General features: G+C 46.3%; 1 protein-coding gene across 7 annotated transcripts in view; it reads right to left on the minus strand.

The window, feature by feature from the left end:
* The window catches only part of LOC138261974 (peroxisomal carnitine O-octanoyltransferase-like), a 580533-nt gene that overhangs the window by 41845 nt on the left and 523650 nt on the right, over window positions 1-15038 (minus strand). The window lies entirely within an intron of this gene.

A 15038-nucleotide genomic window follows, 5' to 3' on the forward strand; every position in this document is an offset into this window, starting at 1 on the left:
GTGATAATTTAAACCACATTAACTGTATTACTGTAATGTGGTGTTCTAATTTCAAGGGCTACTTAACCCAAGTCCAATGTTTTAGTGGCTTTAGTAAATCTATGAACCTTCTTCGCATGGGTAATGTCCTTTGAAAGGTGGCAGGTACCACAGAGTGTTATCAATGGTACGTGTTTAGTTGTGTGGTCTGTTATGTATAGACTGTCTTTTAAGTTTTTATTTTGCCTGAAGGAGAACGTAGGTTTAGCAAAAGATAATTCATCGGATGTCAGTATTCGCCAGTGGAAACAGTGGTAAACAAAGTCCCACTGATTAGCTGACTGGGTTATTGCCTGCTTCGTGCTCAATGTTTTGCCCTTAGCATAATCAGCTCATAATATTGTCACACTGCCAGTTTATTGAAAGTGCTTCAGCCCCTGTGTGTAAGTTGTGTGTATTAGTACAGTTGTGTCAAGCCTTAAAAAATTTCTGAAGCTCAAATCTTATTATGGGTGAGTGCTCAAAGTGAGAAAGATTGTTTATTTCCATAGGTTTATTGTACTTATCGGTGTGCACATATCCACTATTTTGCTTGTATTCAGCGGTCTATAATTTCTCTCTTGTTGATGGTATACATGAATTTGAGATATGTTACGGCTAATGATCCAATCTCTGCCATGCTACAAAAACTGTCAACATAACAACACCATAATCTTATCCCAGTAGCGCTGGAGGTACGAGATGTAGCCATGAGGGTGGGCTCCTCTAGAGATGTACACCATAATCTTTTTCTTAAACATACTGATTTGTGTTATGGGTTATAGCCTGCTCATACACAGGGAGATGAAGTGATCTGTGCAGGATTACATGACTTTAGTCAACTGAGGAGACCTAGGCTAGGAACAAGTGTACCGATTCCACAAATGATAACTCAACACCTTAATCTCATCTTCTGGCCTTTCTGTGTCACCCCATCTTTTCTGTTTACGTTTTTGCAATTTGGCACTTTAAGGTGTGCATAAAAAGTAATATCTACCCATGTTACCACATTGGTACTAGGACATACATGACCACGTTTTGTAAACCACTGAGGTTTGGCAAATACCTTGTGGTGTGTTGTTATGTGTAACGCAGATTATAATGTCCTTTATTCATCTCTTTACTTTTTGTGTATAGCGCACCCTTATGCAGTTGGGCGAAAGCACAATTCTACCAATATGACCAAAAAAACAGGAGACAATTGGTGTTATTAACTCAGAAATAGAAAGCTGCCAGGAGTGAAGAAATCTTTGTATAAACTTGTGCGTCCGCTGACCCTCTTCTTTAAGTTGTCTGACCTTCTTGAGTTTCTAAGGCCTGAAGTGAAGACAAATGCTTCTCAGATGAAACAATAGAAGTTGATAAGGGTAAACACTGGGAAGGTAAGAGTAATAAAGAGGGAGGGTGGATTGCTAGAAGCCCCGGGGGAGGAAGGGTGAAGATGATTCAAAGTAGGGTGGCACCATCCAGATTAGGATGAGTCAAGGGTAAGGCCTGGCTTCATGTCCTTTCTCTGTTGTGGTTCAGTGAGGTTACTGTCTCAAAACTACCTAAATCAAGGGGAGAGTGATCCTGTCCCTCAAAAAGGGGTGTAACAGCGTGTTCAGCGTTCAGAGCTGGTTCCTTGGTCTTGGGCTGGGCAGAAACAGCTGAGAATGGGGGTGGTCTCAGCCTTCAGACAGGAAGTCTTCCCTGAACACTGCTGTGTTGTGGTTCAGTGAGTTCCTAAATAAAATGTTTTGCAGCTCAATGCACCTGCCCCTGCCCTTGCCACAGCGAGTTGTTCTGCGTGGGTGTATCACAGAGGCCCTGGAGGGTCATACGATGAAAGGTGAAGGTGACAGAGGAGTGGCTCGCAGGGCTTTATTGGGGCAGGGTGGCACATGGCGGGCGGGCGGGCAAATAAAAAAAAAATATATATAAAAATCACGTACCTGCTTCGCTGCCACCACGCCGCTCTGCTCTTGCACTGCAGGCACAGGCTCCCAGCCTGCCCTGGGCGCTCCCAGGCAGACTAGCCCTTGCTGTTGCTGTTTATGTGGCTGCTCGTAATATTGCTGGTCATAGTAAGCATCATCATCATCATCCAAGTACTCCTGACATTTGACCCGTACTTGAGAAGGACTTCTGGCCACCCCATATAGCCCATCATCCTCAGAGTCATCTTCATCTAAAAGGTGTGAAGGCAGTAGTCTCGACACCTTATTTGGGGATGTAAGTGATGGGGTTAAACAATGCTTTGTACTCTTTTTCAGATCAATCTGTTCCGTCGACGAGAAAAGAGCCAATGTAGATGGTCAACAAGAGGCGAGTTGCTGTCGACGGTGGTGGCATTGACAAGGTGATCGACGACGGAAGTGCTATCAACAGAGGTGTTGTCGAAGGTAGGAGCGTCGTTGGTGGAGCTGTTGACAAGCGCTGCGTTGACGGAAGCGTCGATGGGAGGAACGTCAGAGATAAGCATGGATGGATGTTAAAACCGTCGATGAAAAGTCTGTTGAAGCTGCCGTCGACATAGATATGGTGACGACAGTAGAAGTTGTCAATGATGCGTGAGCCATCGACGAAGATACCGTCGATGATGGTGCCGTCGACGGTGCAGAGGCTGGTTTCTTGAAAGTGTGCTTAGTCCGCACAGGTGGCGTTGGGGGCTCAAAGAGGGTTTTCTTTTTAGCCTTTCGGGTGGAATCTGACCTCTTAGATTTCTCCTTCTTTGATGGGCTACGAAACTTTGAGGAACACTTAGATTACTTTTCAGTCGCTTTTCTAGGGGGTTCTTCGGCGGCCGTGAGTTCCTCAGCCTGCCTCTTCACAAGTGTCTTAATGGCAGACACAGAAGACGAGGCACTGTCCTCATCAGAGACTGGGTCTTCTCTAGATTTTAACTTTTGCAGCCAAAAGAGAAGACAACCTTCTCTGTCCTTTATGGTCTTAGTTGAAAATATTCTACATACCTTACAGTCTCTGGTCTTACCGTTAGGTTAGAGACAGTATATCCAGTCTTTATGCTGGTCATCCACATGTAGGCTCTTGTTCATGCAGGTAGCACAGGCTCTAAAAAGCCCCTCCTTTGGTGTCTCTGACATGGTTATCAGTTTGAAGCACCAAAATGTGAGAATTCCTGAAGAAAATATTAATCCAAAAACCTCAGAAAACATATATCTGAGAGAAAACTGAGCAGAGCTCAGAGGAGACTCCTAAGCACGACGTGCAGTGGAAAATCTGAGGGAAGGCAGCTCCTCACAGGAGGGTTCTAGAGGGTGGTGTAATCTGATTGGTAGTCTTTGGAGTTTGGTCCTTTTTTACAAAATGACTGTGATATGTTTCTAGGTTAGAGGCCTAATGCATTTAATGTTTAATAAGCAACTGGGCATAGCTTCTGTATTACACTGGGGACTCCCATCTCGATGACTGGGAAGGATTCAAGCATGTGAATCTATGAAAGTTCCAATACTGGAGTAATGAGTTTTTTTGGTAGCATTACAGTTTACCCAGTGGACTGCTTTTTACAAGTACTTTATACAAATTAAACTGGAAAACAAAAATGCTGCTGAAAAATTCTCTGAGGCTATTGTCTAGACACAGACTTTGTGTAAAATGATGCATCTCACAGAAGGATTGTCTCCATTCTGGAACACCCACAATAGAGGCACAAAAGAGGTGTGAGTTTTCTACATGTGATTCTCAACCTCTCAGAAGCAGTAATAAGGGAAAGCCAAAGGTAGGCCTCACCTAAAGGTTTCCGCACCTTCCACAACAGAGTCTGCAGTCCCAGTCCTCATCCCTACTATTCAGCAAATGGCAGGCTGCAGGCAGTAGAGTCGAACATTTTTTTAGAGTGGGGGGTGCTGTCATCAGTGTTAGGTCAATGAAGTTGCAGGGATAGTGAAAAATGCAAGTGTTACCCAAACAACAAGTGTAGCAAATGAACCTCATCTATTCGCAAGAGAATGGTGGGGTAGTAATGTGTGTCCAGCGGTGCATTTTGAAACACATTGTCCCATGTATGACTAAAGCAAGGCATGCTCATTGAGGGAGAGTTCATTTTTCATTGAAATGCCCTCTGGAAATGGCATCTAAACGTGCATCAGACATGCAGCTTGACTGCTAAACCTATATAATCCACACACAACGTTTGAAAATCATATTTCTGCGCTTATTCATCATTTGTAAATCATACTAAAGTGTAATGCTTGGCTTTTTATCCTATTAAAAACTTTGTTTCTATCACACTTCACAATAACAAACATACGTTCATTGTTTGCATTTTCTTTGCCAGTGATATATTCTGAAACTATTTTTTGTTCTCAATTATTTGAATTTTGTAATGTGTTTGAAAACATTTGGCATCCTACAGCTTTGCCTTTCAAACTTCCTACGCCCCACAAGATTGTCACTTGGCCCACATTACAAAATTCACTCACGCTCAATGAAGGAAATGCAACGTAAACACCAATCTTAATGTTAAATAAGCAGACGTATATCAGAAGACAGTGCTTAAGACTTGACCTCTGCTTTAAACTAACAGCAAACAACAAGTTAAAAATAAATTGCCAATTCGCCTTCTAACCTACTGTACAGTTTTCGTAGGAATGATGCAGCAGCTCCCGCGCCCCTACTTCTGAATGCAGTCAAAACACTCACACTCTTTGGGAGGCTCTCTTATCCCAATCTATTACCATGCTAAATCAGGAGCACCCAAAATGAATCACACTATGCCTCTGTAATTAATACAGTAAGACAAACTTTAAGGGCTAAAATCAGAAGACGTCTCCTCCAGTATCTGCAGAAATATCCCACATATTCTCTCATCTTCCTACGGATCCAGGATTGCTGCTTCCTTTAAGTCCAAACGAAACCTCTTGAAATTTCCCTACATATCCGTGAAACCATTAATTTATGTTTCCAACCCCTGAATGGACCAGCTGTTCATACTGAAGTCTGGTCTATCAGTAAGCAGACTGTTAGCCTGAATCTAGTGGTTAGCAAAAGTACCTAACAGCACTATCTCACATGAACATGTTTTTTTCTATGATTTTGCAGTCTGATTGTATGCAATCTCAAAAACCCTCCTTTATACTACCAATATCCAGCATGAAAAACTGACCCGACTTCCAAATGTTGCCTCTCTTTGTTTCTTTTGGATAATCCTCTCTTTAGTTTCCATCCTATGCATGCCTCTCCACTCTGAGCTCAGCCTACTCTGAGTCAAAGGAACATTTGTCTGTATCTCTATTATTGAATTTCTACAAATTGCGTCCATCTCATTTCCAAGATCACAATTTCTCCTTCTTGGAAAGTCGTCCTCCTGCAACCTTACATTATCTAACCTCGTGCAGGTAATTTATTAATCCCCCTCACCAACATACCTCCCGACCTAAAGCCACCATTAACCTCTGTCCTAACCACTAACAATGGGTTCTGGTGTAGCGTGCTGCCTTGAGTAATTTGCCTTAACGCCTCGTTAGCGGAAGTAAGCACTACATACATGAATACAATTACAATTACCATATGCTCATTGAAATGGTTGTTCGCCAAAAATGTATTTTGTTTCGAACTGATGAGCATATAAACATGCCAGACTGAGTGCAAAAATGATGTCCATGCAAGTTTTGTTTTGTTGAAGGAATATCTTGCTTTCAAACTCAAAGTAATTCCTGGTGAAAGCCAACTGTGTTAAGCTCATAATGAAGTGTGTTGAAATTTTGCAGTTCTAATTTCTATTCTCATAGGGTGATTCCACGTCAAGTCCTATAATTTGTTATAAGTCAATGTTTTGTGTCTTGTATGTAGGAGGGCATGTTTTGAGTAAAGCACATAGGAACCTGGATCAAAGGTGAGAAATGGTTCTAAAGCAGATGCTATCCCAGGTAGAATTGGATCTCTCAGAGTAGGGCGTTATGGCATGTGTATCTTGGGTATGGTATAAAAGTATGGGATTTTGGAATTATCTGTGTTCAGATAATGTACCTCCAACTTATTTAACCATTTCTGAATAGTTGCTTCTTCCACCAGATGTACGATTCTTTTGTCTGTAATACAAATGCCGACTCTTTATCTGAGGATCATCATTCAATTTTATGGAATCAAGTACTTGTTGTTCCTCATGTGGCAAATTGTGTCCATTTACAACGTTAGTCTTCGCACTCTAATTGTCTTTTATGACTGTCTGTCCAAAGCAAATGACATCTGGCAGTACTGTTGGTACAGGGGCGTTGAGACAGGATTCTTTCTTCTTACCTGTGATGGTACACTCTGGAGGAATTTGAGTAAAGTTCCAAAAGTATCTTTTCACATAAATGTTCTTGAAAAATTCAGTAAATTCACATCTCAATTGAAATTTATTTACCGTTTTTGTGGGGACGCATATGAGACGTGGTGAAGGACTCGGTGTTGGTTAGGAGTCAGACTGTATTTTGTGAGGTTTACCAATAGGTTAACGTGCTGTCCATCCCTGGTTGGTTTCCCTTGTCCTGACTATTGTAATTACCCCACTGTTGTCTTCCATTGAACCTTTCGATCCCCTCTTTTGCCTCTCCATAAAACAGTTGGTTGTTTAGATAAAAAGGATCTGGTGGAAGTGGTATGCAGTATGGGCTGACCAACAGCACATTGGTGGTGGGTGTGGTTGGAACCCTGGAAAACCGGGTTGTCTATCCTGTTTGCCTTTACCTCGAGTTTCCAAACAAATCATCTCTAAAAACACCCATCAGAATCTAAGTTGGAGGACCAATTTTTTCTGTTGTCGTCTTGGGTTCAGGGTTAGAGATTTGTTAATAAGCTTTTCCACATACTCACCCTGACTTCTTTGTGAAGAAGCTGATCTCAATTTTTATTTTTAAATGACATTCACTAGTTTTATTTTTTACTTGCAGGGCGTCAGACAAATGTTTAGCTGTGTTAATAATTAAAGTTAACTAAAGGGGGTGCATTGCCATGTGATAAGTGACCAATCTTTTGGGAATGACTTACCCTCCTGAAATTACCATTGGTAACACTCTGTAGGATCTGTCACAACAATGACAAGTGATCTTCCAGAATACAACTATTCAAAAAACGATATGGAATAGATAGTTATTAATAAATTGAACCCCAGGAGCAAGACAGATGGGTCTGAAGAACGAGATTCCATGGAACTAACTTAATTTATTCCATGAATGCATAACTTAGTATGCACATTAAAGTAGTAAGTACAGTCCATTTGCCCACCACTCAGTGATTTAGCACCATTATGTATTTTTTCCCCTCATGCATAGTGCTATTACTGATTGTTGGAAATGACCCTCAGTTTTGACTTTGCCTGGTTTCCGATGACCAGATGTCCGCAGTTGGCGCTTTTTGCTTTTATGGATCAAATCTATTTATTATTATTTTCAATTATAAACACCACATATGCATTATATCAAACTGATGCACTTGCCGTAAATAAGGCATGCTCCATGTACAGTGACAATAAACATGAACAAAACTTTAACATTGTTTCCCTGCAACTGGCACATCATACAGCCATCACTCAGTCCCAAACCTTGACCCAACGTGATCTTGGTCCTACGTATAGGTCTCTAATGCTCACTCACTCCCTTTCACTCAAGTCAACTTTAGCACTCTCAAATAGGCCGGACATGTCAATTCTGTGAACTCCGTGGATAGTAGTTGTAAGAATGGTTGCCAGAGTTCCTTAATTTCGCCACTGCGTAGCTGTGAAGCTAAAGTGAGCTTTTCCATATGAACCACAACTTGTGGAGCCATGAGGTTACTGTTGGGATCTTGTCAGTCCCCCACACGGCCAACAACAGCTGCAGTGCCGCATTCAAGGCCAAGGCCATCTGCCGCCCCCTCAGTGATCTCAGGGGGAAGGTAAGCGGGTTAGGCAGTCCCAGTAAAGTATAGGCAGGAAATCTGGGGATCTGGGTATCAAACGCCGAATCAATAGCATCTATAATATCCTCCCAGTACCGATGAAGCTTGGGGCAATGCCATAGTAAGTGCACAAGCGATCCTCCACCCCCGCAACCTCTCCAACAAAGGCTAGAATTAGTGGGATCCCAGGCGTGAATCCTTGCTGGGGTGTAGTACCAATAGGAGGCCACCTTATAGGCTGGCTCTGTGCCTGCCGCACTGTAGGCCGTATGGTGAGTCCTGTAGAAAACACCCTCCCGTTCCTCATCAGAAACCTCTCTCTCCAGTTCCCTCTCCCACCTCAGCTGACACTTAGTCTTAGGCGAGCAGGCTTCCCCCCTTAGGAGGCCGTAGAGCTCCGAAATCACCCGCTTATCGTCTGTTTTTACTAAGATCCATTTTTCAAACGGTGTTAGCGGCCTATCTATTAATGCTCTATTGGCTGGCAACATGGCCCAGTGCCGTATTTGGTAATACATCATCCCGTCTGCCTCCGGGGACGGGAATGTCGTCAAGCCCAGTCTGCTAGCTACCACATCCCATACCCTCATCGACACCTCCGTGACCAGGGACACATACAACCCCTGCACTCTCTGGCGGCGGAGCAATGGCTCTTTCCATATATGGGATCCCGCCACCGCTTGGTCCATGAAACACCAATGTTTCTCGGAAGACGGGCGACTCCATTCTAATAAAAAACGCAATTGTGCAGCCTGAAAGTATCGTAGAAGGCAGGGGACCGCCAGTCCTCCCTCCTGCTTAGGGCGATACAGCACCCGTTGCGGCAACCGCAGCGCCTTACCTTCCCAGATAAATTTTAGAATCGCTGTTTGGAGGGCTACTATCGTCCGTGGCGGGGGCGCCACCGGAAGTGCCTGGAAAAAGTAGAGAACGCGTGGTAAGATAGTCATCTTTACCGCTGCCACCCTGCCTAGCCAAGACAGCTTAAGTCTCCCCCAGGTCTCTAGGTTGCGCTGCACCTCCCGGGTCAGTTTCGTGTAATTCAAAGTCGCCGCACGGACAACAGTGGACCCTAAGTCAATCCCCAAGTAAGGGAGTTTTGAGGAAGACCATATAAAGTGAAATCGGGCCTTCAGATCTCTTTCATGTTCGACACTAATAAACCAGCTCATGGCCTGGGACTTTAACATGTTTATCCGGAATCCCGAGACCCGCCCAAATCCATCCAATATCTCCATTAGTGCAGGCAATGAGGTCGCAGGCTCCGAAAGGGTAAGAATCACATCATCCGCGTACAATGAAATGATGTGCTCATCTCCCCCGAACTTCACTCCCTTGATCTGAGGGTTATCGCGAAGCCGCTGCGCCATGGGTTCCATTTAAAGCGCAAACAAGAGAGGCGAGAGCGGACAACCCCAGCCGGGTCCCTCTTTGAATTGGGAACAGCAACGAGAGCGTCCTGTTGACCTGGACCGCCGCCCGGGGCACCTGATAGATGCAACGAATCCATGCCATGAAACCCGGGCCCAGTCCAAATCGTTCAAGGAACCTGAACATATATGGCCAATGAACCCTATCGAACGTCTTTTCGGCATCGATAGAGAGAAAGAGCGCCTCCCTGCGTGAGCGATCAGTTTTATCCAATAGATGGAGCAGTCTCTTAGTGTTATCGCTACACTGTCTATGTGGTATAAATCCTGCTTAGTCGGGATCCACCAGGCCCGGCATGTAATAATTGAGACGGTGTGCAAGTATGCCAGTGAACAGTTTGGCATCGATATTCAAGAGGGAAATAGGCCTGTAGGAGGCGCACTCCTCTGGATCTTTCCCCGGTTTCGGGATAACCACAATCGTGGCATCCAGCATGCTAGCTGTGAGAGCCCCCGTCTGCCGAAAGGAATTGAAGAGTCGCACTAATATCGGTACAAGTTCCACACAAAAGGTCTTGTAAAAAAGTGCGGAAAAACCATCAGGGCCAGATGACTTCCCAACCTGCAAACGTGAAATCGCTGATATGACCTCTTCCGCCCTGATGGGTTGATCTAATGAGGTCGCCTCGGTCAAAGAAGTAATTGCTATACCCTCTAGCAAGGCCTCCGGAGATGCATTACCGGGGTCCTCAGCCCCATATAGTCCCCAATAGAATTCCGCGAAGGCCTCCGCAATTTGGTCGCTCGTGCGCGCTTCCGCTCCCAGAGGGGAGCGAACCATTTTTATCATTGACGCCGCGCGCTGCGCTCGCAACCAATACGCCAATAGCCTACCGCATCTGTTGCTCCCTAAGGAATACTTATGCTTAAGGCGCACTACCGCATACACTGCCCTGTCCCAATCCAACCGCGTCAGCTGCTTCCTCACTTTCTCAAGCTCTCGCCAGACTCTCGGAGCACCAGTATGGTTATGTGAACGCTCCAATGCTCTCACTATCTGTTCTAAATCCTCTCTAAGCAATCTCCTTGCTTTATTATCCCTAGCTGACAGCGACATCACCTCACCCCTCAGTACCACCTTCAGTGCCTCCCACAGCGTCGCCATACAAGTGGCCCCATCATCGTTGTGGCTAAGGTAATCTATTATTGCACTACGAATCGCGTCCACTGTTGCACCATTCTGAAGCATCGAGTCCCTGAATCGCCACTCCGATACGCCCAGCGCCCCATACTCATGGCAACCTCAACAGTAACCGGAGCGTGATCAGACTCCCTAACCCGGGGAAGAAGCTCCTGCGAGGCCAAAGAAAGATCAAGCCTAGCATATGTCTTGGTCGCTGCCGAGTAAAAGGAATAGTCCCTTAACGTGGGGTGCGCCCTCCTCCACACATCGTCCAGGCCACACTCACTCAGCCATTGACGCCCCGCCGCTGTCATTGACCCCCGTCTGCCCATAACAGTGACCTGAGCGATCCAAATCCCCATCCATCACCAGGTTAAAATCGCCCCTCACCAGAATATCGCTGTCCGGGGATTGTAACAGCGGGGTCAAAGCCTGTTTTAGGAAGACTTCCTGCTGAGAATTAGGCACATATATAGAAGCAATAGTGAAGGGAAAAAAAAACAGTCTCAATCTCATGGCTAAAAGCCTGCCTTGCACCTCATGCAGTTTTATCACCACTTCCCCAGGGAATGAGTGCGACAACAGTATTGCAACCCCTGCATGCTTCGTTGATGACGAAGGCCAGAACTGCCTAGGGAACCACTTAGAGCGCATGCAGTAAATATCTTTTGGGACGAGATGTGTCTCCTGCAGCAGACATATATGTCTCCCGGACCTCTCTAAGGCAGACAGGATGGCTAGCCTCTTCATAGGATTATTAAGCCATGGGACATTCAAGCTTGTACATTTAATAATCATACCCTATAATGAGAGAGGCATTCAAAAGGGAAGGGGCCCCACAGGAAGAAGACCCCCGGGCCAGAAGATGAACCATCTGAAATACCAAGGCCTGAGGCTATCTCCACGCAAAAGCCAGCATCGCAGGGAAACATAGCAACATTCAAACAATGCGCACAACAGGTGCTCAGAACCAAAAAGTCCTCGCACACCCAACTTCACGAGCAAATGTGTCCACAGGGCCGTAGAACCATCCATGTTTGGTAAACCAGGTCCAACGCCTCCGCCGCCCCGACCCTCCTCAGCGGCCGACAAGCCGTCAACATCAAGGCCATCCGCAGTTCGGGTCCGTCCCACCCCCCCTCCTCTAGGCTGAAGTTCCGGCGGCCACGCTATTCAGAACGGATTCCTGCTCCAACCTCAGCTCCGAGTCCGTAGGGCGCTGCAATTTCCTTCTTTTCTCCTTCTGCCGCCAACGTGGGGGGCCCTCTCACTGGCATCCTGGGAGTTCTCCTCCAAGCCCAAGATCTGAAATGCTTCCGAAACGGATCTCACCTGCCGGAGCTGTTCCTCCTAACGGAAGACCAAGCGGAACGGGTGGCCCCAGGAGTAAGACACATCATGCGCCCGCAAGTGCTCCGTAATAGGCCTAGATTCTCTCCGCCTCTGCAGGGTCTGCACAGAGAGGTCGTGGAATAGTTGGAGCTCATGTCCTCTAAAAAGTACCTGCTGAAGATTGCGAGCCCGCTGTAGGATCGTTTCTTAAAGCACAAAATTGTGGAGACAGGCCAGGATATCCGGGGAGCGGCCACCAACGCGGCCCACCCGGTGAACTCTGACCAGAACTATCTCCTGGGTGTCCTCCGGGCCTAGCTGAGAGCGAAACAGGCCCACCACATACTCTCCAATGTCCTCCTTTTCCGCCCCCCACCGGGGCCCCTCTGATGCGGATATTTTGTCTCCTTGAATGATTTTCCAAATCCTCAACCGCTATCTGGAGGAGATCCTGCTGCTCTCAGAGACGAACTACCTCCTGCTGCAGGGCCGCCACCTCTTCACCCCGGGGAATTTTGCCATCTTCCAGCTGCGCTACTCGATCTCCCAGGGAGGTAACCTCTCCTCGCAGCTCCTTCACCTCCTGGGATATATCCCTGTGAAGTTCCTGGATGTCGCTGCGGAGCAAACTAAACAGGGAGGTCAGAAAGCACTTCGTGACTGGAGTGCCCTCGTCGGACTCCGTCTCCGTCCGACCCTCCAGTGGTCTCGTCGCCTCAGCCATGCCCTCCGATGCCATACGGGCCCCTGTCAACATCTCTCTCACTGAGCATTCCCGCTTTGATTTGGATGCGCCATGGCTCCAGGGCACGGAGTCAGCTCGCCGGGTCACCCCCCCAAGTCTCTCCAAAGGCTCCGTCTGGAAATAAATCCCCAGGTGTCTCCGTGTCAAAGATTGCGCCTGGCCTTCGCACTGTGTAGCCTCCTCCCACAAATCTTCACCTCTTGTAGCCTCTGCTGCCGCACACAAGGGCCCGCACTTACTTGTGGTCCATGCTGGTAAGTATGAAGACCTCGGGATCAAACACAGGCCTCTCCTCAAATTGACCGCACCTCCAGGTCCCTCCACGGTCTTGGAGAGATCCAATGGGGGGGGGGGGCCCCTCCAGCCCCGACCAGGTCCTTCAAAGAGGGCTCCTTCCACTCCAAAGGCGGCAACTACTCTCGGGGTCCAAGCCCCCTCCATGCCCCTGCGACTCACGGGGCCCAGCAAGATCCCTCCGAGGCTCCAGTGCCTCCAGATGAGAGCCCAGGCCGCCGCCGGGGAAAGGTACCACCTCGCGGCCCAGGGCACCGCCCAAGCCGCTCCGCGGCCCCCATGTTTCGGGCCGGCCGCTCCTCTTACTCCAGGAGCAGCGTTGTGCGCTGCTCAACCTCGGTCGGGCTGCCCCCCGCCCAGAGCAGCACCCGTCACCTTGGAGGGGGGCCTGAGGACGCCCCCATCAGGCCAGTCGTCAGCTTTCGGGGCCAGGGTGGCGGAGCGCAGGCAGGAACGACCTAGCGCACCGCCATCTTGGCCACACCCCCCGCTTTTTGCTTTTAAGCTCTGTTTTGTAACTTAAACTTTAAAAATTAATAAATATGGGTCTGCTACTTGGATTTTGATGGTTTTTGTGTCAAATAATTTATTGAAATGTACTCTATTTCCTAAATTGTTTTGGGATTTTTATTGTGTTGTGTTGTTTTCACTTTATTGCGGTTTGTGTGCTCCATAAATACGTTGCACATTACTTCCAATTTAAACCTGACTGCTTTTGGTGCCAAGCTAACCAGGATTAAGCACAGGTTAAATTAGTGAATTTTTGTTAATCACCCTGCAAGGGATTTTGACCAGGCTCACACCCCAGTCAATCAACCACCCAATTTTTCACATTGATCATGTATGGCGCTACATCCCTATCTTGCAAATGTATGCAATCGCCACTTTCCTTTCATTTTAGGTGATAAGTTAAGACACACTATCTCCCTGATTTTAGTGTGCAGCTATTTGCATTTCCTCAATGCATAACAAACATTTTCTAGGGTATACAGGACTTTATCTAAGTGTGCAATGATATTTGCGAGCCAAAAGATAGTGAACTCTTGCATATGCCTGGCAGGGTAAGCAGGAAACTGCCATTACCATAAACCTTCGATAGATGTGTGATATTTCGTGTCAAGACATGTAAGTAATGCAAGGGGTGAGACTATCCCTTTGTGCCCACCTGTGGCAGATGCCTACTGCCAATCAATAGAGCTAACAACAGGAATATGAACCAATCCCTCAGACAGAGGTAATATTTAGAGGTTTTGCAGCTAAGCTGACTATGTTGCACCTCCATCTCCATACACCAGGCTATCTTTGATTTACAGTGTCGGACTATAGGAGCATCAGCCCACATGGCCTAATAATTACAGGCTTAGGGTGAGAACCAACCTGTATTTGATACAAATGATATCACGTTGGCTTGCAGTGCAGTGTGCCGCACTTACCTACTTGCACGTTATGTCTATTTATATGATGTTCGATACATTTTATATCTCTTAGTTTACCGGGCAGTAACAGCGAAGCATAAATGGTGGTGTAAAATGCATTAACGTATGGGCAAGATGCCAAGTCTATTAATGTGGATGCTTTTAAAGACTGAATGTTACATGCTGCAATTCCTTAATTGGCTGGTCATATACAAGGGTGCACAAATTGTGATGTGAATGCATTAACAGATGCTGTTTCCATCTCCTAACTATAGTCAGTATAATTTGTGCATACCATACCATCTAATTCACCCAGCATGTTATCCTCTTACCTTTACACTATTTAAATATTACACCTACTACAGAAGAGACGAGTAATACTGATTGTTATGGGTGAAAAGTGAGTCCAAATGAAACCAGTGGACCCCTAGGGGCTGATAATCATAGGCTGAAACATACCAACGAACAGCATTCTTGGGTAAATAAAATCCAGCAGCATCTACTTTCTCCTATTTTTAACAGCACCAGGGGCACACAAAATAAATGGTGGCTGTCAGAGTAGCATTAATGTATTTTTAAGCACCTTTGGATCACCCTCCTACCAAGCATTATCAAGTTATTCCCTTCACTGAGATTGGGCCAGTCACTATATTTAGCATTCCAGGATCAGACCTATGCTAAAGATCAGACCCTATGCTAAAGCATGCCACTAACAGAGAGGGTTAGGATCATTTTACACGAAAGGAGGGTATCTGATAGTTGTAGTCTTGAACATCTCACAGCATTACGTATAGTGCATAGGTCTGGGATACTTTAATTTT

Source organism: Pleurodeles waltl, chromosome 10, assembly GCF_031143425.1.
Source record: "Pleurodeles waltl isolate 20211129_DDA chromosome 10, aPleWal1.hap1.20221129, whole genome shotgun sequence".
Classification (NCBI taxonomy): domain Eukaryota; kingdom Metazoa; phylum Chordata; class Amphibia; order Caudata; family Salamandridae; genus Pleurodeles; species Pleurodeles waltl.